A 26,103-nucleotide genomic window follows, 5' to 3' on the forward strand; every position below is an offset into this window, starting at 1 on the left:
GAAACGCAGCAAATCCAGCAAGTGAAACTTTATTTTAGGCGTGATTCCCTTGTAAAACGAAATGTACTTATCAACGATAGCAGGAATTACACTTACCTTACTACGCTTCAAACTGAAATCCCCCAAGTGCTCAACGAGAAAGTGACTATCATACATATTACGGAAGAAGACGGGTATGTGGCTTAGCAGTTGGCATTTCAAGTTGCACGAGTTATGGCATGTGATGCAATCTTCCCCATTAGACGAAAATAGTCTGTACGTGGAGTTTCTGCATTTCTGTCCAGTGGCAGCCCGCATGTATGACAGTCAACAGCCTGCTCATATAAGGCATCATTCTCCTGTGAGACGGTCACGACAATGTGGTTGTGATAAAACTCATCAATATCGAACACGAGTTTTTCGACCTCAGAAAGCAGCCATCTCACAAGATTACCCTGTACGTACGATTGGAATTTGTTGTGGTTGGAGTCACACGAGCACACAGCTGGATATGCTGCCGCATACGGTACATGCCGCTCTGTAAAGGTAGCGTGAGAGGCAGCAGGGTCACCTTCACCACACCACAGGAGCTAAGAGGCACTCCGATTTGGCATACATGATGAACGGACATCTTAAACTTTACTCATCTGGAAGGAAACAAGGGGGACATGTTTTGATCCACACATAGTGCTGCTTCTCATGCTAAGAGATACCAACAAATCTGCATATTAGGTCCACTGAAAGTCTCATTTTCGAAAGCAGAGGGGCCCAACTGCTTTATCCTTGATTTCTTTGTTCTACACAGTGTACTGATGGTTATTTTCTTCTTCCAACTTGCTGTCATCAACATCTTGGGTCTTTATGTGAACTGCACAATCCAGGTTCTGCGTCTAGAATTATGGTAGGTGCTGGAGTCTTACGAGGAATAAGTTGCTTTGAAATTGTAATATCCACAGACATTACATGTTGCTATGTGTCTGTACATACTGTGTATTTTGGCTTCTTTGTATTGCAAGCCAGAAGCGACCATACAAAGAAAAGTTCATCTTTCTCAGCAGTACTCTGGATATCAATGCATACGTTTTTAGTGGCCATACTTTTCGGAAAATGGAATTAACTGCAGTCCCCATTAAGTGACTCAAAAACATGTTAATATAAACTGAGGTGACGTACATGGCTGAGTGCCTTACTTGACCGTCTTTCATCCACTTCAGAAAAATGCCCAGTATAAAGCTCTTGGTAAAAGTTTCGAACCACTCTGTGATTGCCTCGCCCCACGGCATCACACTATTAGCCCCCCAAATTTGGATCATGCTCTTTCCCTCAACAGCATTACTGCCCTCTTTTTGGGGTATGTATATTCACAGTACATGAGGGAAATACCTTACACTCAATGACGGGATACCATGGATCGATGAAGGCTCCGGAGAGCTCTCTTTTCACAACAAGCTTTTCACAAGCATTAAGGAAAGCCTCAGGGTTCTCAATAACCTGCATTAGTGTAATCAGTGTGAGCTTGTGAGATCCTGTCACCAAAAGCACCGGCAACCACAGAACACTCCACCATAGCCATGTCATTTACCTGATGATCGATAACAGAGTGCGCTGTAGGGCTGCTGCTGCTAGGCCGATGGTGATATCTTGGTGATGTCCAGTGGCAACGATTTCGAGATGTCCTAGGGCGCCGATAGCGTGGCTGCATTGACAAACGAGATGGTGTCATCAGCCCCTACCACATTTATGATTACAGACTGGTTGTCTTGGTGTTTTGGGGGCATGGTAATAGATCGCCGAAGAACCAGCCCGCGGTGACGAACGCATCATCATTGTCCAGAATGAGATTTCCACTCTGCAGCGGAGTGTGCGCTGATATGAAACTTCCTGGCAGATTAGAACTGTGTGCCGGACCGAGACTCGAACTCGGGACGATTGCGTTTCGCGGGCAAGTGCTCTACCGTCTGAGCTACCCAAGCACAACTCACGCCCCGTCCTCACAGCTTTACTTCCGCCAGTACCTCGTCTCCTACTTTCCAAACTTCACAGAAGCTCTCCTGCGAACCTTGCAGAACTAGCACTCCTTTAATCTGCCAGGATGTTTCGCATCAAATGGTTCAAATGGCTCTGAGCACTATGGGACTCAACTTCTGTGGTCATAAGTCCCCTAGAACTTAGAACTATTTAAACCTAACTAACCTAAGGACATCACACAAATCCATGCCCGAGGCAGGATTCGAACGTGCGACCGTAGCGGTCGCGCGGTTCCAGACTGTAGCGCCTTTAACCGCTCGGCCACTCCGGCCGGCCAGTTTCGCATCATCATTGTGTCATGCAATGAATCCGTTGTTGCAGGCACAAGCCTGAATCTGCTCACGCCCATTAAATCTTAAACGATAAAAAACATTGATAAGCATCAAGCGTATACTTGTATGTCTATAATACTTTGTAGATTTTTTTTTGCTTTCTTTTAAAATGGGCGGTATCCGAATAAGTTCAAGGCAAGGAGAGTGTGATTGCATTGGCAGATGGTCTGACGTCATCAGCTCACACCATGCTGATGATGACAGATCGAACTGTGGTGGTGTTTGCAGCCGGACAAACATATATCTGATGAATCAGGCTGGGGCGACGAACGCATCATCATTGTGTCAGGTCATAGAGTTGTTGTTGCAGGCGCAAACCTGAGACCACACACATTCATCAAATCTGCAACAACAGCAGAAAACGAAGAAGAGGAAGGAGAAATTAATTTTTGCATTACAGTTATAATGAACTCAAATAGACACGGAAAAAAGGTCTTATAAACATACTTGCAGGCTCAATAGATCCAAACCGAGCACGCTTATTAGACCTTGATGAACCAGCATCATAACCTTTTCCGATGTACTACTTCATTTCTGTTGATACTGGCGGTGTTGTCGATGTTGCGGCTAGCAGGTCTTAGACTGGAATGACCTCTCGTGTCGAGACTAATCGTATTTACAGCCAAAAACTACATTGCTTTGTTTATTTCAGCCAACAGGAATCGAGTATGCTCATCCCAAGTCAGGCAGTATTTAGGTGGCATGGCATCAGCTCACGGCTGTCCGTAGGCGACACTATCTTACCCCACTTACACTGGTGTTCTTAAATATAGGATTATAATAAATGCATTTGCACACAATGGCCCTTCATAAGAGCGGCGGTGAAATGGTTGAGAACGCTCACAGGCCATTTGAAAAAAATATACAGTTTGTTATACATAGGGAGTAGCTGAAATTTGTGGCATAAGCACTAGATGCACTCTATCAAAAATAACAACGGAACATGAAGGAATTATCCAAATGGGACACAAATTGCTATATGTGATTTACAGTTACAGGCAAACAAATGAGCACAGTTTCAGGAAACTGGGTGATTTATCCAAGACAAAAAGCTTCTCACATTGAGCAAGTCAATAACGTGTTAGTCCCCCTCTGGCCCTTATGCAAGCAGCCACTCAGCTTGGCTGGTCATTGGGGCTCAGTTAGAAGCAGGACTCATCACTGAAAACAATCCTACTCCAGTGAATGAGATTTCAGCTTGAAGACGTGTGTCGAGACGCCCCGGACAGCGGTGGGACACTAACTTGACTGTCGCCCGCCATACGACCTGACGACCAGGAATAAAGGCCTGGGATGCCATTTCATTTCATAGCAGAACGTCTTTGGTTGCCATCCGTGGTACCATTACAGCCCAGCGGTACTTGGAAGATATTCTACTCCCCGTTTTGTTGCCCTTTACAACAAGCCATCCTGGGCTTACATTTCAGCAAATAATGCCTGCCGGCACACGGCGAGAGTTTCTGCTGTTTGTATTCGTGCTTGCAAAAGCCCATCTTGGCCAGTAAGTTCGTCGGATTTCTCCCCAATTGAGAACGTTTGGAGCATTATGGGCAGGGTCCTCCAACCATCTCGGGATTTTGACGGTCTTACACTCCAATTGGACAGAATTTGGCACGATATCCATCAGGAGGACATCCAACAAATCTGTCAGTCAGTGCGAAACCGAACAGCTGCTTGCACAAGGGCCGCAGGTGAACCAGCAAGTTACTGACTTGATCAATTTGTGCAGCTCTTTCTCTTGAATAAATCATCCAATATTTCTGCAATTGTAATCATTTGTTTTTCTTTACATGTACATCACATGTGCCGATTTCCGTCCCTTTTGGATAATTCCTTCTTGGTGTATCGTGTTTTAATGTCTTCGAATCTACGTGTAGGAGAGACATGACATCACACACAAACATTTAGAAATAAAAAAAAGCGTGATACAGAGGAATTAATGTTGCAGGCAACGGTACTGTATGTCTTTAATGTAACGAATAGAGATACGAGAGTGAATGGCTCCGTATATGCTTTAATAGTGAAGGGATAGTGCATTTTAGGGGACGTGGTGCGACGACGAAATTGTCATATTCCCACTAACTTTTTGTTCTTGAGGAAGCGGTATTGTTATTCTCAATAGACTTATAGCTAGAAAACAATACGAGATCCTTAACAGGGGTGATACATAAGCTGTGCTATGTATTTTCCAAATTACTTAGCAGTATTTTTACAGTATGCTCCCACTTATAAAATTGTATTGCATTGTTAATTGGTAGGCATTTGTTCAGCTGCTAAACCGCTAGTTTTATACATAGGAATATGGCGTGAAAATAAGTTGCTTAGATGTGCTAAGTCCTATTACCGTGGAAAATGACTTGTAAGATATTCTTTATGAGGATTCTGAATGCTGTGGTATTCTCTCCTCAGTACACATGTGTCGCAATCGTAAATTATTTGGATCCGTTGCAGACCTGGCATATCCCATCAAAAAATGGCTCTGAGCACTATGGGACTTAACTGCTTAGGCCATCAGTCCCCTAGAACTTAGAATTACTTAAACCTAACTAACCTAAGGACATCACACACATCCATGCCCGAAGCAGGATTCGAACCTGCGACCGTAGCGGTCCCGCGGTTCCAGACTGTAGCGCCTAGAACCGCACGGCCACAACGGCCGGCTCATATCCCATCGATTGGAATCGAGAGTGCGGGCGTACGTACACACGCGCGCACACACACACACACACACACACACACACGAGCGTGCGTAGCAACTTGCACTGTATGTGGAGCGCCTAGTCCCATGCAAATGTTCGGTTCCCAAGCAGATGAAAACTGTGGGACACAAACATAGATATATTCTGCACTAGAGAAATCTCCATCATTGTCTCAAGTTTGGAATGAAACTGGGTAGAATCAGTCACCCTGTTTGAAAGAATACAGTGCTTTAAATAAGGAAATGATTTCATCTGTGACATGTGATTTCGGAAAAGGTTTTGATAAATTAATGAACAATTACGTTTTCGGGGAAACAATGGAAAATGTTCGGCAATAACATGCAATTCATTTAGTTTTCCAAGGAAGGGGGGGAGGGGAGGTGGTCGTTATGCGTAAGAGATTACATCGCCAGGCCGAGTTTCAAGCGGGCCAAAATCTGTTTATGCTTTAGCAGACCCCTTATCGATGCTAGAGACCCATTACTGGAGGAATGATTTTCATTTAATTCGTCCTGTCTACGAGCTACCCAACCATCTTGATATGCGTACAATGTTGTTGAACGCTAAATATGGGCATGTACTCGATGTTGTTACAGATCAGATTAAACGATTAAATGCTCTCGCTATAATTTCTGGTGGGTGGACAGATGTGTCCGGACACCAAGAGATTAATCTCATTGTCACGACACGAGAACCAGTTTTCTTCAAGAGTTTTCGTGGTGCTGCATGCAGAGAAACACAACAATTTTCCGCCCCAACCCTTATCACAGTACTTCAAGAGATAGGGTACGAAAAGATCATAGTGTTGATAACCGCCAATGCAAGAAACATGTAGACTGCCTTGAGAATAGTGGAAGAAAAGCATATGCAGATGTGCTGCTTATAGCATCAAGGCAGCATGGCTATACCTGTACTCCATGAGCTATTCCAGCTCAGTAATAAAATAATCAAAGCATTGGAATATAGTCATGTATCTCACACTCTGTTCGATTCGAAGCAGAAAGAAAAGTACATGAACGAATGAGAATTTCTTTCATCACAACAGAACAGAAAATCACAACGTAAACCAGACAGAACACCATTATAAAAGGATTGGAATCAAATGCTTTGTTTTTTGCTTACAATTCCTTTTAATAGAAGGCCAGTCCGTAACCTTATCTAAAGACACTCACTCTTCAGGCTTGCTATAGGTTATAAGTTTATATGCGTTCTTTCCAGAGTGCTTCCGCCAAGGAGCCCCAGCAGAATCAAATCCTTGCAAACTAAATTGTCCAAGCTTATCACTTACTCATAGTTCTATTATCTCAACAGCGCCCTATTCTTCGAAAAACTTTTTGGACGCTCGATTAACATTCGTCATTCTCTCAACAGTACAATTAATGCGATACACATATGTTATTGCCTTATTAATAATAGCCTTAGAATATTTATTTTTTTAAAAACCATTAGCTCATCTTTCACATCATAATGTCTAAATTATTTCATTTGCTTAGCGTAAGTATCAAAGGTTACCTGCTAGTTGACAAAGTACTTCACGATAAACAATTGCGTTTGAAGTTGTATTTTGTGCACAAATGTATGAGTCCACAGGACTCACTCTTGCTCTGAAAATGATCGATTTGTGACTGAAACCGATGTGCAATAATAATAAAAAAACTTTTTAAAATTTATGCAACCAGTGCTGGAGTATCTCTTGTTTGCAGTTCACGAGTAGTTTCCACAATCCTTAGACAGATTTCTTTTACTTCGTGTCATGAAACGTATATCCGTATTACCTCTTTCAATATCAGCAAACAACAACATATCAAAAGTGAGATATTGTTGTTCTACGTAGTTATCCTCCTGTCTATTACTGAAAAATAGACAGAACATTTGTAACAAAACTTAGTCCTCCATGAGTTGCATCGAATCGTCTTCGCATCTTGCAGTTTGTACGCGAGTCTACGAAACAATAGCAGTTGTTACTGTGACGAAAAGGTCACCGACCAGCCATATCACAAACATGTGTTGGATGAGCTACATATCAGCGAATGCGTACGCCAGTGTAGTAGTGGTAACGGCCAGTCTTCGAAGCGGTCTTGCACATTCCTCGCCAGATGCGACTAATAATCCTGAATTAAAAGTGAATTTGTTTGATGGAGCGGTTGCTGTTAAGATCACACTTAGATCGAAGCTATACGCCCAGCAGTATACGACTGAGCAAAGACAGATTCCATCGGGAACAGTACATTTCGCCACTCGGCAAACCTTTTGTGGCAATGGATGACGAAATAATGATTGAAATGGAAGTGGAGACAGGGGTACACTTACAGGGAGAGGAAGGTTATCTTCAACTTGTACGGAAACAAGACTGCGGTTATGAGAATCGAATTATGTTAAAGGGAAGCAGTGGTTGAGAAGGAAGTGAGACAGCGTTGTAGTCTACCCCCACGTTTCCCCACTGTCAGTCAGTCACTAAATTTTGCAAGCACCATGGGAAGTGAAGGATAAATTTGGAAAGGAAATTAAATTTCTGGGAAAAGAAATAATAAAAATCGATGTGTGCCGTTGACATTGTAATTCACTCAGACGTAACAGAACTTGCAAGAACAAGTGAGATGAACATTACAAAAAGTAAGTGAAAGGTAATGGAATATAGTCCAATTAAATCACACGAAAATGAGGTAAATAATTACGAAATGAGTGGTTGAAGTGCTATGCTATAATCGCAGCAAAATAACTAAAAGTGGCAGATGAGAGAAAAAATAAAATGCAGACTGGCAACAGCAAGAGAAAGGTTTCTCTAAAAGGGTAATTTGTTAACGTCTGATATCAGGTTAAGTGTTAGAAAGTCTTTTCTGAAGGTAGTTATCTGGAGTGTAGCCTTGTGCGGATGTGAAATAGAGGACAAGAAGCAGTACAGACGAATAGAGAGTCGACGGTTTTGAAATGTGGTGCTACAGAGGAATTCTGAAGATTAGATGGGTACATCGAACAACAAATGAAGAGGTACTGAATACAATTACCGGAAGAAGAGTTGTATGGGACAACTTGACTAAAAGAAAGGATCGACTGATAGGACATACCATGGAGAGTTGCATCAAACTATTTTGCAGACCGAAGGCAACAAATACAACAAGGAGCTAAATTTGTGTTATGCTTTCAGCGTCTTATTTTCTAACCTGACACCCTCAACATCACATGATTTAATTCGACTACAGTCTTTGACTCATATCTTGCGTCTGTTGATATTCATTTTATTACCTGTTTCCAAGACACTATCCATTTCGTTCGACTGGTCTCGCAAGTCATTTGACTTCTCTGACTGAACAGCAAATCTCAAAACTTTTATTTCTTTTCCATGAACTTTAATTCCGTTTCCATATTTCTCCTTAGCTAATTTTACTGCTTGCTTTACTTACACACTCCTGGAAATGGAAAAAAGAACACATTGACACCGGTGTGTCAGACCCACCATACTTGCTCCGGACACCGCGAGAGGGCTGTACAAGCAATGATCACACGCACGGCACAGCGGACACACCAGGAACCGCGGTGTTGGCCGTCGAATGGCGCTAGCTGCGCAGCATTTGTGCACCGCCGCCGTCAGTGTCAGCCAGTTTGCCGTGGCATACGGAGCTCCATCGCAGTCTTTAACACTGGTAGCATGCCGCGACAGCGTGGACGTGAACCGTATGTGCAGTTGACGGACTTTGAGCGAGGGCGTATAGTGGGCATGCGGGAGGCCGGGTGGACGTACCGCCGAATTGCTCAACACGTGGGGCGTGAGGTCTCCACAGTACATCGATGTTGTCGCCAGTGGTCGGAGGAAGGTGCACGTGCCCGTCGACCTGGGACCGGACCGCAGCGACGCACGGATGCACGCCAAGACCTTAGGAACCTACGCAGTGCCGTAGGGGACCGCACCGCCACTTCCCAGCAAATTAGGGACACTGTTGCTCCTGGGGTATCGGCGAGGACCATTCGCAACCGTCTCCATGAAGCTGGGCTACGGTCCCGCACACCGTTAGGCCGTCTTCCGCTCACGCCCCAACATCGTGCAGCCCGCCTCCAGTGGTGTCGCGACAGGCGTGAATGGAGGGACGAATGGAGACGTGTCGTCTTCAGCGATGAGAGTCGCTTCTGCCTTGGTGCCAATGATGGTCGTATGCGTGTTTGGCGCCGTGCAGGTGAGCGCCACAATCAGGACTGCATACGACCGAGGCACACAGGGCCAACACCCGGCATCATGGTGTGGGGAGCGATCTCCTACACTGGCCGTACACCACTGGTGATCGTCGAGGGGACACTGAATAGTGCACGGTACATCCAAACCGTCATCTAACCCATCGTTCTACCATTCCTAGACCGGCAAGGGAACTTGCTGTTCCAACAGGACAATGCACGTCCGCATGTATCCCGTGCCACCCAACGTGCTCTAGAAGGTGTAAGTCAACTACCCTGGCCAGCAAGATCTCCGGATCTGTCCCCCATTGAGCATGTTTGGGACTGGATGAAGCGTTGTCTCACGCGGTCTGCACGTCCAGCACGAACGCTGGTCCAACTGAGGCGCCAGGTGGAAATGGCATGGCAAGCCGTTCCACAGGACTACATCCAGCATCTCTACGATCGTCTCCATGGGAGAATAGCAGCCTGCATTGCTGCGAAAGGTGGATATACACTGTACTAGTGCCGACATTGTGCATGCTCTGTTGCCTGTGTCTATGTGCCTGTGGTTCTGTCAGTGTGATCATGTGATGTATCTGACCCCAGGAATGTGTCAATAAAGTTTCCCCTTCCTGGGACAATGAATTCACGGTGTTCTTATTTCAATTTCCAGGAGTGTAGATCATATAACATGGGTGACAGAGTATACACAGATGATCCAAAACAATTACGAGCATCCGCTTAACAGCGCGATGGTACACACGTGGAACGCACTATAACAGCCATTTTGCATGACATGGGTTGAAGAATTCTTACAGGTTTCCAGTAAATTGTGGGACGGATGTTTGTCGATGCGGAGCTGTTGCCCTATAACTCCAAGATGTGTTCCTCAAAGGTCAGGTCAAGCGAATTTGGTGGCCGATCCATCAACACAAGTTCTCTATGAAGCTCCTGAAACCACTGTAGAACGATTCTGGCCTTGTGATACGGGTATTATCCTGCTGGAAAATGCCATCATCGTCGAGGAATACATCGGAGATGAAGGGATGAAAGTGGTCCACAACAATGTTAACGAAGTCCACAGCTCTCACGGTGCCTACGGTTGCAGCCACAGGTCCCATGAAAACCAGTAGTCTAAGACTCACCTGCGTCGGTGACGTGGCGCATGTATCGAGCAACTGTCCACGTGGATGACGGATATACGGACACTACCATCGACCTGCAGTAAGAAGAACTCTAAGTCATCCCACCAGGCAACACGATTCCATTAAGGGGCTCCGGAAAGGCTCAAAATCATGAAAAGTTCAATTTTTACTTTTTTGCGTTTTCTGAATCTGCAGACTATTACCTTTTAATAGATATATAATTTATTCAATTCTGAAGACTACAACTATTTTTAAAAATTTTTTGAAATGTGTTCTACATGGGCATGACCCACTGTGGCGCTGTTAAACTGCTGTCAAATGGTGTTCTTATTAACGTCCGTGTTCATCAGGTACATTTTAGTGATGTGAGATAAAGTATGTGTTGTGGCTAACCTGTGATGGTTCAATATATATCGTTGGTGTGATTGTCGATTATTTCATGTTTATTTACTCTGTCGTTATCTCGAAAATATTTGTAATTAATTCTGTTTCTTGAGTCTCTGTTTTGTTGAAGTATAATAATGAGTAAAAGTAAAGTTGCTGTTGCGACTTTCAATGATGGCAACATTGTAAGGTGCAAGGTATTTAGAAATATGGGAATGAAGATAGGTTCTAACGTGGTACGAGCGATGCTTGCTTTAGACAAGGAACGCCTTCGGGCTGCAGACAGGGCTGTAAAGAGTCTAGAAATACAAGCAAGAGTAAACAGGAGGAGGAACAAGAGGAAGCTGGAGGAGGAGTTTGCAGAGGATGAAGGTAATCCATCCTATGGACTTGGAATGCACTAAAAAGTTAATCCAATCTTTGTCGCTCGATTCCCAAAACTTTTATTTTCTCATACTAATTACATATTTTCTAAGGATCTTCCAAACATATTTGTTTCAAACTTTCAGTAAATGTTACACAGTACCTTCTGCATAATTTAACACAGCCTTTTTCCAAAAAACTGTATATTTTTGAATATATAAATAAAAAATTGCAAAAAAATGTTGTGAATTTTCATTACAATTGAAAAAAAAATAGTCTTTAATAACTGAACTAAAATTTTGTAAAATCCCTGTGTTAAGTTGTAGCCCATATTCCAATAAATAATCTGTAAAAAGTTCAACTTCCTACCTCAAATACTTTGTGACGAAAGATGTAATTTATAAGCGTTATTTTAACATTGCAAGTATAGGGCGTTCCGGAGCCCCTTAATCAACGGCCCAGTCGCGGTGACCCCGCGCCCACTACAATCATAATTCACAAAATCGTTGGGTACCGGTAATTTGGGGCCATGTAGGAGACATCTGCTACGGAGCCTGGTGTTCAACAGTGTGCGCTGAACGGTGTGCTCCGAAACACTCGCACCTTCATCAACATTGCACTGCAACTGAGCGCCACCTGTCCTCCTTTCCAGAGCAGGCAAGCCTCCGACGTCCACGTCCTGTGTGTCTGATCCCTTATTACATGATCGTGGTTTCACCGTCCTTCATCACGACAGAGCACGCCGATCAGCACAGCTGACCAGCATGTCCGTTCCCAAAATGCTTTTTCCCACCCGCGGGTCATTAGCAACCTGCCCTTTGTCAAAGTCGCTTATCGTACTGGATTTTCCAGAATGAGATTTTCACTCTGCAGCGGAGTGTGCGCTGATATGAAACTTCCTGGCAGATTAAAACTGTGTGCCCGACCGAGACTCGAACTCGGGACCTTTGCATTTTGCGGGCAAGTGCTCTACCAACTGAGCTACCGAAGCACGACTCACGCCCGGTCTCACAGCTTTATTTCTGCCAGTATCTCGTCTCCTACCTTCCAAACTTTACAGAAGCTCTCCTGCGAACCTTGCAGAACTAGCACTCCTGAAAGAAAGGATATTGCGGAGACATGGCTTAGCCACAGCCTGGGGGATGTTTCCAGAATGACACTTTCACTCTGCAGCGGAGTGTGCGCCGATATGAAACTTCCTGGAAGATACTGGCAGAAATAAAGCTGTGAGACCGCGCGTGAGTCGTGCTTCGGTAGCTCAGTTGGTAGAGCACTTGCCCGCGAAAGGCAAAGGTCCCGAGTTCGAGTCTCGGTCGGGAACACAGTTTTAATCTGCCAGGAAGTTTCGTAGTGGATTTTGCCGTTTTCGGTCCGTATCTACACCAGAATAATTCCCCATTCGCCTCTGATTCTCTTAAACAGGGTGTCTCTCCTAAGAGTCGCCAGGCGCATTTTCTTCGGCGTTTCGCCAGATATTTTCAATTTCATTTTTGCAGCGCGTAGGTACTCCAAACAAATACTGCTCTTCATGTCATTCATGCGGCGCCTAGCGCCGACGGAAAGCGTCGGAATGTTTCTCTATACGAATAAAATTATTTTTCAAGTGGAATTTTATGTGCTCGTTCGATAGAACTGCCATAAATAAGTCTAGTGCGAAATTTGTTTTATCGGTATGAACTAACAGGAACAGTAAAAGACACTGAATAGCCAGTACTCCAGAAACCACTGAGCAGCTCTTCCGCAAGAGGACAGCAGTCAGCAAGGGCCAGGGAAGTGCTGTGGCTGCAGGAGTACTGTTTGTTCTTCGTGTTTTACTGTCCCTGCTGATTCATATCGATAAAACGAATACCGCACTAGAATAATTAGGGGCCGCTCTATGGAACAAGCACGTAAAATTCCGCTTTAAAAATCATTTTATTCGTAACAAGAAACAAACCGACACCTTTCGTCGACACCGGGTGACGTGATGAGCAGTATATATTTGGGTGGACTCCATATACTCACTGCAAAAACGAATGTTAGGAAGTCGTTTCTAAAGGTGTTTGCCTAGACTAAGATTTGAACAGACCTCAAAAGTTGGCAATAAATAATTCACAATTAATAAAATGTTCTGGGCTATTATCCTGTGGTCGGATGCATTTCACATTAAAGCCCAGCGTTTCGTTCCGATGCGCGGAGGACATTTTCTTGCTACCACCCCATAGTGGAAGACTAGTATCTTCTTCAGCTCTGGGGTCCAGACATCTTTCAGTTTCATGCATTCCTCCTTCCTACTGAAATTCCTGGGGGTGTTCAAAAATTTCTCTGGCCTCTCTGTATAGCCTTCCGTGGTCTCCGCTTGTGGCTGCCAATACTTGAGTGCTATCAAAATCAACATGGTGGTCTTCTAGCTGCAAAGCGGACCTGTCAGTTTCCCCGCTTCTACAGTTGCTCTTGTACTCCTCTAGTCTAGTCTACACAAGAATACGGCGATCTCTTGGCTAAAAAGCATGTTCTGCAGCAGCTGATCTGTCACTCTCCCGCCTTCTACAGTTTCCCTTATGCTCTTGTAGTCTAGTCTAGAGGAGCACAATGGCAACTGTATAAGAGGAACGACTGACGGATCACCCGTTGCGGGACGTTCTTGGCAGCCAGGAGACCGCCACATTGATTCTGATAGCACTCAAGTACTGGCAGCCACAAGCGGATACCACGAAAGGCTATACACAGAGGCCATAGAGATTTTTGAACACTCCAGGAATTTCGGTAGGAAGGAGGAAGGCGTGAAACAGAACGATGTCTGGACCCCTGTGCTGAAGAAGATGTGTACTTGTCCCACTATGGGGTGGTAGTAAGAGTGGACGACTGCAAACGACAGTGACCATTTGCCCTCGGGTATTCAAAACGTGTGACGTCACGCCACTGCTCGCAAGCACGCGTATACGGAATTTTAACGCCGTCGATAGCGTGCCATGGTGTAAATCGGACACTCAAAGTAGCTACGATCTCCTTGAAAATGTCCTCCGCAGATGAGGACGAAACGTTGGGTTTTAATGTTAAATCCATCCGACCACGGCATAATAGCCTTGAATATTTTATTAACTGTGACGTTTCCGGCCTTGAAGGTTTACATTTTACATGTGACTTTTCCGGCCTTGAAGGTTTACATTTTACAATAAACAATTCAAAAATTAAGGCAATAGAATCTTGTTAAATGTGGTGCTACAGAATAATGCTGAAGATTAAATGGGTAGATAGCATACCTAATGAAGAGATGCTGCATCGAATTGGGGAGAACAGAAATTTAAGGTAAATAGTGAGTCAAAGAAGTGATAGGTTGATAGGACACCCCTTGAGGAATCAACGAGTAGTTAATTTGGTAATGGCTCAAATGGTTCAAATGGCTCTGAGCACTATGGGACTTAACTGCTGTGGTCATCAGTCCCCTAGAACTTAGAACTAAGTAAACCTAACTAACCCAAGGACATCACACACATCCATGCCCGAGGCAGGATTCGAACTTGCGACCGTAACGGTCGCGCGGTTCCAGACTGTAGCGCCTAGAACCGCTCGGCCACTCCGGCCGGCATTTTGTAATGCATGAAGGGGGATGGGTGCAGAGGGAGACCAAGAGTAGACTACAGTATGACGATTCAGATGGACAGCTTTCATTAGTTGTGTCGATATGAAGAGGCTTTCGTACAATCAGTCCATCCCGAGAGAGACGGTATCGAATGTCGACGCTGATAGGTGTTCAGTACTCCAATCAACAGTATACTGTTCGCTGCGGCTATACGCATGAGAACGACACTGTGGTTACATTGTATTGTGCACTCGACCATCTCGCCGCAGCAACAGGCTTTGCATGAGTGCGTTACCACAGTGTGATTCACTCAGTTCTTAGAATTCGGTCATGCGCCCGCTCTCGAACTCCAGCACACACTAAGATGCGTCGCTCGAAATCGGCTAGGTAAACTAGTACTTACTTCTTAACCTGTTCTTGCTGGAACATGCGTCTCACACCTTCCTGGCTTAGATTTCTTTCGGATCACTCTTTCTGGATGTCAGAAATTTAACAGACGGTAGTTTATAATACTTGCGAACTTTCCTGATTTTTTTGGTATATGGAGGCCTTCATATTGCCTAAATTCACGTTTACATAGAAAGGTGGCATAAATAGCTGTCATTTTATTTCTTTTTCATGTTACGCGTGGTAAAAGGAAACACGGTACAATTACCTAAGCAAGTTAAGTGAATTCGAAGAATAGGTGTTTGCTTAAGAATCAAAAACACTGTTGCATATCCTTTACACACCTCTCAGGTAGGATCTACATATTGATATTCTATTAAGTGCATAAGTAATTATTCTCAACAGAATATGGGGCAGGTTAGAATAATCGCGTATATCGAAATTATTAAATGGCTGCAAGTCTTCCGTTAAGGGACGAGCCTCAAGAATGACTTCTTTTGGTTTTTTACATCAGTGCTTCAGATTCGTAGAATGAGCGTTGCGAAGTAGCTCTCGTTGAAATACAAAAATTTCACTCTAACGTTATGAGACCTGTTGAATAACCGTGTGAATCAGACCTTTGGATCTGAGAAACACTTAGCGAACTTGTATAGCCCTCTGATGCTAGGATGGTTCCTCTGTACAAAGACCGAGGCTGATTTTGTCGAATTCGAACTTGTACACCGTCTCAAACGAATGAATGCGAATGAGGAATTAGGTAATAAAAAACAAATTCATAAACTTATTCCTTCTACCCAGAAGTTTAACTTCTCAATACGGAATTTTTGTGGCTTCGTATGGAACTTGCTTGCAATCTGTTATAACTATTCAATTACTATTTTTTACTAATATTTGTATAATACTACTTTTTATAGACGTCCCATGTGATATCGCTGTGGAATGAGTGTTTGGACTGTTCACATTAAGTAACACCATCTCCTACAGTGAATGGAAACTGAATATGACCATTTGGTTTGGCTGCAAAGGCAACACTTTAGCTTTTTGCCCAGAAACTAGAGTAGAAACGATTTCCATCTTAGCGTTTCATCTATTTACATCAGAAGGACTCCAGTATTTCCATCAGTACGATACAAATATTTTAAAATGAGCCTGCAACTTTTCTTTGGCCAAATCATATTATATATTAACCTAAAACTTGTTCTGAATCCTTAATAAATTGCCACAGCGCATCTTGAACACTCAAAAGAAGTGCGCCGAGAAGAATTCGTGTCACGCGTCGAGGTGCCTGAGTAGCATAAGGAACCGACTCAAGGACTCGAGCCATGATGGACGCTCTGTACGCTTGCCGACATGTAAAGTGTGACGACCACGCTCGGGAATGTCGAATAAAGACACAAAAACTAATTTACCATACCACTCCTAAATAATAAATGTGAATTTTAAAAGTTTATAGTGTCTCTACATGTCCCCTACACGCATTCCATTGAACCACTCATTCAAAACATTTCAGAAGACAAAATTTTTCAGAAACATATCTCTACAGGCTATTTACGAGTACATGCAAACGCTTATAACACCTTAACATACATGTAACTACAGTCAATGAATTCGCAGTATATTTACTGGGGTGATAGAATTCAACTTGATCTTCTCAGATAAGTTAAACCATAACTTAATCCGTTCCACGATCTCCTTTCTCTGCGCATAATGAGACATACATTTACAGAATTACTGATCATAAGTCCGGTATCAAGATTACAAAAGGTTGATGAACACGTTCACTGACCATTGCACATGCGATACATACAGTCCAAGCATGTGATAAAGTAGAAGGGCATTATTGCTAATCACCTCCCCTGTAGTGCTGTGATGGTGATTTAATAACAGGGTCTATTGTAAGGACACATATGCTTATACCACGTGTTGTTTTAACAATATAACTAAATGGCCGAGAAAAAATGTTTTAATTGTAAGTTTAAATTGACATCAGCATCGAGTTCCAATCTGGTTCACAGTTTTAAGCTCCGAGGAAGTACAGAAACAGCGTATACCATAATGAAGAGGCCTTCATTCATTTTTAACACATTAGTGTGTACTACATTTGAACGAAGACATGATGCGCGCGGACAAATAAGGAATTAACGGTCAAATCCATAGCTACTGCGGTAAATATTACTTCGAAGCGAACGGCGTTTAAACACAGTACGAACCTAGATCACGGATTGTTATTTATTCTTTACGACACGTATCGCTCACAGCAATAACCACACCTGTATTTTATTAAACGTAGAGTGAAGTTGTTGACACGATACATTGAATCCATGATTAACATTTTAATTTGATCTGTGACTTCTGTAGCCACAAAGCCTCATAAGGAATAATAAACTCGAAGTGATCTACTTAAATGTTGTGTAGAAGTTCTAACAATGATCGTCGATCTCTATAACGATCTCCAATCCTATCTAGTGACGTAAGGCGTTAATATCAAGTGTAAAGAGTACATCTTTTATATGTACGGCTCGACAACCACTGTGAATTTCTTGAGGGGAGACATTTTCCTGTATAGAGTATTGTTTTGTTTTGAAACAACCCCTTTATTTCATAATTTAACGTTTAGCTAATTTCACCCCCTGGTAATTATGAAGCTACATCACAGTAAAATTTTGTAGCGCATGTAGCATGATACACTGAGTACATCTGTGTGGAGAAAGCAACACGTGTTGGCGTTCCTAGTAAGAGTTTTGCACAACCATAGCAGTTACGGGTACAGCTATATCACACGTGAAATCCATGAGTATAATGTAAAAAAATCGACACTTATGTGGATTTTATCACTGTCCAGCAGGCAACATAGTAAAATACGTTAGTGTAACTAATTAAAATGGAAATACTCATGACGTGGTCGGCGTCTTAAAATCATTTTGCATATTAAATATTTGAACTAGCGTATTTTAATGTGTTACATGCTGTAAGAGTGAAAAAATCCAAACGAGGTCGCATTTTTTGCCATTTCGGATATGAATTTCATGTCTCATTCCTAACTGCAATTGTTGTTGTCTTATTAGCATGTTGCTTACTCCACAGTGATTTGTGCAATATACCGTGCTATATCCACTACATAATTTTTACTGCGATATAACTTGATTATTCCCAATGGGGCGAAATTATTTAATTGCTAAATTATGAAATAAAGTGGTTACATCTAAATAAAACAACAGCCTACGCAGGAAGATGACTGCCCTCAACTAAAGAACCTGTGACATCATGGACGAGTTTCATTGGACACTCTTTCGTTCGCATTTCGACGCTCGGACGGTACAGTTACGCCAATGCGATAGGTAATGCACGTAAACGGTGGGTTATCCCAGTTAATGTGTGTGTTGAGTTCACAAACATAGTTCTGAAGACTATAAGCACCTACCTCACCGACGGAAACTGAAATGTAGGAAAGCGAGCCTACCCTTAAACTGCAATTGCCTGTGAGTAATGTCTCCATAATTTTTGGTCTCCTTATTTGTTAATCGTTTCACTTGTAATTGCCGTCTTTGTCACCGAGAGTTACTTATTATCCTTTCTTGATGTTCGCTATCTTATGACGAAATATTCTACGCAAAAAGTAAATTATCAGTGCTGGTTCTTTTGGATGAGTGGATCACAACAATTTTCGGAGGAATACTTGATTGCTGGCAGGAAACTCTAAAGACACTTTGACTGTGAAAACGTTGTTTTCTTAATTCTTCCCTTCTGTACAGCTTCGTACTTTTTTCCAGAAAATGGTTGTTATACTTTTCTTTAATTAGTGAAGTAAGCGTTATGTCACCATGCGTCTACTGTTCAAATTACGAACTATTGTGGGAAATCATGTGTTCTGTCGATAACAATTATCGTAAATTCATCAGGCAGGTAAATTTTACAAAACTTTATCTCATAGATAACTGTGTATTAGTTGTGACTTCCAGGAAATTATAATTTTTCAATACCTATTATCACAATGGAAAGGAATTTTTTGTTATTTGAGGTTTGGACATACGTCTCCCTATTCTTAGTGTAGAGAATTCTTAGATAAAATTATAGTACGGATGTAATTATTAGGGTTGTAAGTTCCTTTCGCAGCATAAATAATGCAGTGTATAATTGCGGGGAATAATCAGTAGATCCGGGGTTTAACACCCGTCGCACTTCCTGAGTTATTGCATTTTGGGTTACCCTAAAACACTCAAAAGTAAATGCCATCATAATTCATTTATCAAGTACAGGGTAGATTCTTTTCCGTTAACATTCAGTGATCTGACCATGCGTTTTGTCTCCGGTAACTAGCCGTCGAAAAGACTTTGAAATTAATCAAATAAAAAACTATACATTCACATTCTATGTTTCTCATTTGGTAGTTCTTTGAGTCACACATTGAGCAGTAGTTTCTAGGATTCTTATCGTAAAAACATGACACAAAAAGGAATACCAAATCTTAGAATTATTTTCAGTTGTTGTAATTATTTTGTAACCATTTCCTCTAAGACACGGTATCATCATAGCATGAAATGGAAAAAAATAGTGTCTAAATCTTGTCCTTCATCTACATCTGTACTCTGCAGTCCACCGTGTGTTCCGTGATGGAGAATACATTAATGTCCGTTACATGCTCTTGATGACTGTTGTATCCAGGCACGAATCACGATCTCAACTGTGCTAGTATCCCACTCCTACCGTTCCAAGTCTACAGAAGCTCTCCTACATTCTTTGTGCACTTTTAAGCTGTCAGAAAGTTCAACAAAAGTACATCCTCCAACCCAGAATGAAATATTCATTTTCGAAATAAACCTTAGACTCTGGCTAAGCCATTCTCGGCGAAGGCCTTTCTTCGAGAAATACTAGACCTGCAAGTTACGCAGACACGTAATGGCGCCATTGAGGCCGCATGGGTATCTCAGCAACTCGACGGTCCTGGGTCAAATTCGGTCTGGTAGACAATTTTTACTGTCTCTAAAAGTTTCACAACAGCGCCAACTCCACTGCAGAATGGAGCCCGTACTTTGGAAATCTTATCCAGTTCTTACTATCACTTATCTGAGTAATTTTTGTAGTGTTTATATCAGAGAACCGGCCGCGGTGGCCGAGCGGCTCTAGGCGCTTCAGTCAGGAACCGCGCGACTGCTACGGTCGCAGGTTCGAATCCTGCCTCGATTATGGATGTGTGTGATGTCCTTATGTTGGTTAGTATTTAAGTTGTTCTAAGTTTTAGGGGACTGATAACCTCAGATGTTAAGTCCCATAGTGCTCAGAGTCATTTGAACCACTTTTTTTTATATGAGAGAGAAAACGGGAATCAACCACATAATGTGTAAAAAGACCTGAAAAACCGGGTGTGAACTGCAGCCAGCGCAGTTATACAATTCGAAGAGCTCCTCACCACCCTTGCAGCTTAGTTAAACATTTTAAGACACAAGTGCATACTAATGAATGTATCTTCATTGTATCTACGGCAAGAAATGTACTACTTAGTAATTCTGACAGGATACACTATTGTTTAGGTTACACTCGCACACTTTTCCCCGTAACTGGTTACCACGTAATCTTGACTGCAGAAGTTTTTAGGTTTACCAGTACGATATTTTTTCTTGCCACTATTCGTCAGATCCTAAGCTCCAGCATGGACAAACCCAGACTGGTCGGCGCCATCTGTGACGATTTTTCTTCTTGATCTCTGCACATTCGTTGGTTTTTCTCCGCCGTACTTAACGCTTTCATCTTAGAATCTACATATACATTCTTTTACTCGGCAAAGCATATCGCAGGAGGGGGGGGGGGGTCACTCTTGATTGTTGCTTAGTTATGGTACATGTCTCAATAGAATCTTTGTATTCATTTTGTCTTAAAACTACTAAGCCTTTGATGGTGCTATTTATATGGTTGCAAGATATACCTACATTCTTAATTGAAAACCACATATCGACATTTTCTAACAGACTTCAGTGACTAATGGTTTTCTACTTTTGAAAACTATTTCTGATTTCTGTTCGTTTCTGCAACAAACTAACAAATGAGCAGCAGCCAGTTCTTTCCATACGTTAGACAACCGCATTTACTGCGGTCTGTTATGGATCCAATGCATTCAGTCAAGCTTACTGTAATCATCCTTTAAGAATTTTAGAACCATGCTCTTTCGCAGGTGTAGTGTTGTCTCCAGATATCCTATAAATTAACTAAAACTTTGCGTTTTCTTTTCTCCCCCGCTAAACTTACACGATGTTTGTTTCACCTAAATTTTTCTTCCGTATCCGTGATTTTTTGTTTCTTTTTATTATTTATCTATTTTTATCACCCACGTAAACCTACAGAACTTTCAAGACTATTGCGGTATGAATCTTCACAGTATTCGCAGAAACCTGACTTAACATGGCTTTTAAACACGGTCCTACATATCTGGGAAGATAAAAAAGCTTTATCCGTACACCAAATTAATACCTTCTGGCAAGAGTGACTTAACTTTCAACTTTGTTAACAACTATACATCCACGCATACACGTGGAAATAATAATTATTTTGTGGAAAGGAAAATACTGTGTTAATAATGAAACATTTCACAATAGGTCACAGGCTTACGTACACAAGTTGCGTTTTTTGTACCAAACACTACTCTTATGAAATACTTTGAGCGGGACGTGAATGTCGAAGATCATTAAACGTTAACGTAGTGATACTGCACATCACCCATTTCGCAATGAAAGCGATGCTCCGTATTTCAGAAACATATCCCAGATAGTAAACGTTTTGATTCTATTTGTTCACAAGCAATGTTAAAGATTTCGAGACTCACTCTCTCATCATCTGGATTTCCGAGTTTAAATCAGCAGTCAGACGTAGTCAACACCAGAGTAGCAGTCATAAAACAAACATTTCGTCTCCTTCTGTTCAGAGTGCCTTCTTTTCGTTACCACTGTCTTAGATCGTGTGCCCTTGTTACGCCAGCAGATTTCCAGTAGAATTATTTGTCCAACCAATATGATGTGCACGATTACACTTTCGAAGTACAGGTTTACTCTTGAAAATGACATTCTCTGTTAGGACTGTTGCAGCAAATTGCGAAGGGTTTACGAAATAATGAATACGAGTATTCTGGGCAGATGAAAACTGAACCGAAGATTAGACTTTAGCGTCTGGTCGAAGGCGTCATTAGAGACGGAGTTTGTTTGTTTGGTTCGTTTTGACCCCTTTGGATCGTAGGTGACATGTTCAGTGTGTCTTCTTTCTCCCCAATGCTCCTTCATTTTCTCTACCTTCCTGGTTTTCTCTGCTTCCATAATCTTAATTTTGAGTCTAATATCAGTTCACCTATAACCTTCCACTGTATTCCTTTAGCTCGACGTATTCTGAACTGCTCCACATAGATTTTTTTCACTTATTTCATTTTTCATTTTTTCCATTCCCGAGATTTCTTTCATCAACTCATATCCTGTTCGACATGTTGCGTTCCATATCTTCTTGATCAAAATGTTCTCCTCCTTCCTCATGATGAGCCTGGCAAATAAGTGTTGTCTTGCGTATCATGCCTGAAATTATTTCATCACTTTGATACAGCTCCTGTCTTGGTCTACGTATCCAGATTAGACTTTTTTTCGAGCCCCTAGATATCTCTCGAGATATTTCGTTCGTCCTCCTCCAGCCGACTGTCTTGCCCTAGTGGTCGTCTCCGTTACGTACAGTACAGTATTTCTATAACGCAGTTTGTGCAGCGTTTGAGACCTGTCTATTGTGCTCTTACTGTGCTGTAATTTGCCTGTTATGTTTCCCCCAGGTAACGAAAGCTGTTCTCGTTCCTCACTACTTGACCTTTAACTTTCCAGTTGGTCTCTGAATTCTGAACCTTGCTTTTATTGTACAATGTCTTGAGACTGAATTTTGGTGTAGCTACTGCGAGATTTTCCAGCACCACTTTTTAATCTGTTTCGTTCTCTTGTAGCAATGCCGTATCATCAGCAGAGACTAGGTAGTCTACCGTGGAGCTATGTTTCGTTTTGTTCCCTATTTGTACACTTTCAATTGTAGACACATTCGTATCTTGCTGTGTCCAGTCTTCTGGCACAGAGAACATTTCAGAGCACATTCCTGTCCACAGAATTCGTAGCTTTGGTGAGGTCCACGAAGGTCATTACAGTGTTCTTACTTTTCCTGAGATGATGTTCCTATATCCTTTTGAGTCCAAAAATTTGTTCGTTACAGTTACCCCCTTTTCTAAAACCAGCCTAATAGTCTCCAGTGCTTGACTCGAGTTGCTCTTTCACTCTACTTAACAAGAATCTAGTCTTGTACCCGATATTCAGAAATGGGATCCCTCTATAGTTATTCAGTACCTTTTTGTCATCATTCTTATGCATTGAAATAATGATGGCTTCTTTACAGCCTTTCGGTATCTTTCTGTCCATCCAGATGACCATTATTATTTGATACATACTATCCTCCGTCGCCAGAGCACCCTACTTAATTTCCACGGCACAACTGCCATCGTTACCTGCAGCCTTATTGTTCTTGAGAGCTTTAATCGCTTTTACCACTTCCATGAAGGTTGATGTACGACAGTTGTTGTTTTTCCTGTTGTACTAATGCATTAGCCTTCCCTGTAGGTGTTTCAGAGTTCGACAGACCGTTGAAGTATCGTGCTATTTTCTCGCATACATTCTTCGCTCCTACTTTCACTTCACCATCATATCCTTCAAGAAAGGCGCCTCTCGCTTCATAGCCCTCTATCCTGTCCATCTCCTTAAAGAAATCTAGTGTGTTGTTTTTCTTGAATCCCTCATCTGATTCTTTCAGCTCCACATTCCACCTGTGTTTCCCCTGGTATTTCATCTTGTTTTACCGGTTGTTCTTCTCATTACATCATAAATATTTAAGTATTTTTCTGTCTCAATTGTCTGTCAACCTTTCAAGCTTTTCTTCTAAACGTAACAGCTTCTTCACACTTAGCCATCGACCACTTGTGTTTTCTTTTCTTCTTACTTGGAGCCCTCACTTTTTCACCATGTGTTTCTACCTGTAATATTCCTACCAAATTCAACCTTGCGTCTGTTCAAAAGTTATTTGTAAAACCTGTGAGAGTTCATGATTTTAATTTTTAGATTTATGTTTGGTAGCTATTTCCATTTAATTTCGGTAAAACCTTGATTCTCTTCTATTGTCTTTTTTTTCTTTTCATAATCTTCTATGCTCCTGCTCTTGGATCACTACATGGTACAGTCGTCTTTCACCAGTCTTATTACTTGGACTCATCCATGTTGTCTTCTTAGATGCCTTGGCCTTATTGTGAGTGCTCATTATTCTCATGTTGTGCCTCCTGCACAGAGCCATTAACCTATTTCCTTTCTTGTTGGTTCCCTTGTGACCCTTGTATTCTCCTACACGGCCTTTTAATTTTTTCTCTGCATCCAATTCTGCATTGAAATCAGCCAACAGGGTGGCTACTCCAGCTTTGTCTGATTCTGTCACTACCTCAAGTACCGTGTTCCAGAATAGTTAATTTTGTTTTAGGATAGCTTCCATCTTGAGCAAACACAGTTCTTTTCTTCTTTTTACCAGCTTACGTTTCACTGAAGTTACAGGACCATCAGTGGGCTTTTTATTTTATTTCTATTAAATAACAAGAAAATTTCTGTTTACTATCCGTACGTACAAATTTTCAGATTTTAAGAAAAGTATTCACAAATTTGAAGATAGACAATTTTTTGCCAAGCATTGCTGGGTTCCTAGTAGTTCATCTATAGCTCTTGACGAGTGATAAATGGCCGACTGTAATGGCTGACTCTGTTGGCTTAGAAACTTAATTTGTTTACACCGCAAAGGCAAATTAGATCTTAGTATTTGGCATAAATTTCAACTTGATACCACTACCCGTTCCTGAGGAAAAGGGATGTTAGCAGACCTACAGGCAAACGGACTACAAAGTCATACTATACGGGTACCATCTATACTCACTGAGGCAAGGAACACTAAAAACACTTGATTTGTGGGTGCTGTGAATGTGCTAGTCATAATGACGAATTTCGCGGGACTGTTTTTATAAATAAATGTGCTTCTCTTGTCTTGAATTAGTAAAGATTCAAACATATATACACGTATGCACAGTTCTACAGGAGTCATACAAGACACATCTCAGTATTTGCAAATAACTGGTGTTGCGTACTTCAGTTGGTAAAAATGGAACCTTTACAGGTTCACTTCCTTTTCCGCCTGTCTCTCTGTCTGTCCATGTGTTATCCCTTTTTGTGTGGAACGGGTGGAGATACCAAGCTGAAAATTATGTCATACTCTAAGGTCTACGGCGGTGTGAAATATTTAAGCTTCTAAGTCACTGCAAGAAAACGATACGGGCATTTATGCTACATATTTCGATACTCGCTAACTCACTCATCAAAACCTATAGATAAATTGTCTATCTACATCTAGGGCCTGGGGGACTAGCAATAAAGCCCTCGGTCGAAAACCGAGAAATCGCGGGATTGAATATCAGTCTGACCACGGATTTTTCGCTCTTCGTTTTAACGTAGCCTTCACCTCGCAAAGATGTGAGACGTTGCCAGAAACAACACGTGGCTCGGATTCAAGGTTAAACTGTGTGTCCTCTTTCCCGGTTGCTTAACTTGGCTGGGTTAGGGACACGCGAGTCGCTGAAGTGGCGTCCAATAGAAAAACTTGCATCAGGCTATTGAGCCACATTGAGTCATTAATACTCAATCCATACACATAATTAAGTTTTTACCGAATCCGCAGAATCCTGTACGCACTTTATCTTATTTTTTATTTTTATTTTTTTAAATTCTGATTTACCTTTTGAATAATGTGTGATATGCAGGGATGCGTGGAAGCGTTCACTCATTACCCGTCCCATGCAGGTTACTGAGGTGTGAGCTCGCGCTCGGTTGCGCCATACTACTGTGTCACAACTCTGGCTTTGACATATTGACAATTATGCCACTGAAAACTGCCATGCCCTGTGGGTATAGGAATGTAGCTAAACAGCTCCAAATTTGACTTAGTCCATCGCCTTTATCGTGGCTTTTTGAAATAACTGCACATTCCCACTTGTA

General features: G+C 42.1%; 1 protein-coding gene and 1 non-coding gene across 2 annotated transcripts in view; both read left to right on the top strand.

Moving 5' to 3' along the window:
• The window catches only part of LOC126184491 (uncharacterized), a 1,094,025-nt gene that overhangs the window by 430,548 nt on the left and 637,374 nt on the right, over positions 1–26,103 (top strand). The gene's annotated exons all lie outside the window — the stretch shown is intronic.
• Trnas-cga (transfer RNA serine (anticodon CGA)) lies at positions 12,324–12,398 on the top strand. The gene has a single exon. It is a non-coding gene; the product is annotated as a tRNA-Ser (tRNA).

The sequence above is a fragment of the Schistocerca cancellata genome, chromosome 4, assembly GCF_023864275.1.
Source record: "Schistocerca cancellata isolate TAMUIC-IGC-003103 chromosome 4, iqSchCanc2.1, whole genome shotgun sequence".
NCBI classification, from domain to species: domain Eukaryota; kingdom Metazoa; phylum Arthropoda; class Insecta; order Orthoptera; family Acrididae; genus Schistocerca; species Schistocerca cancellata.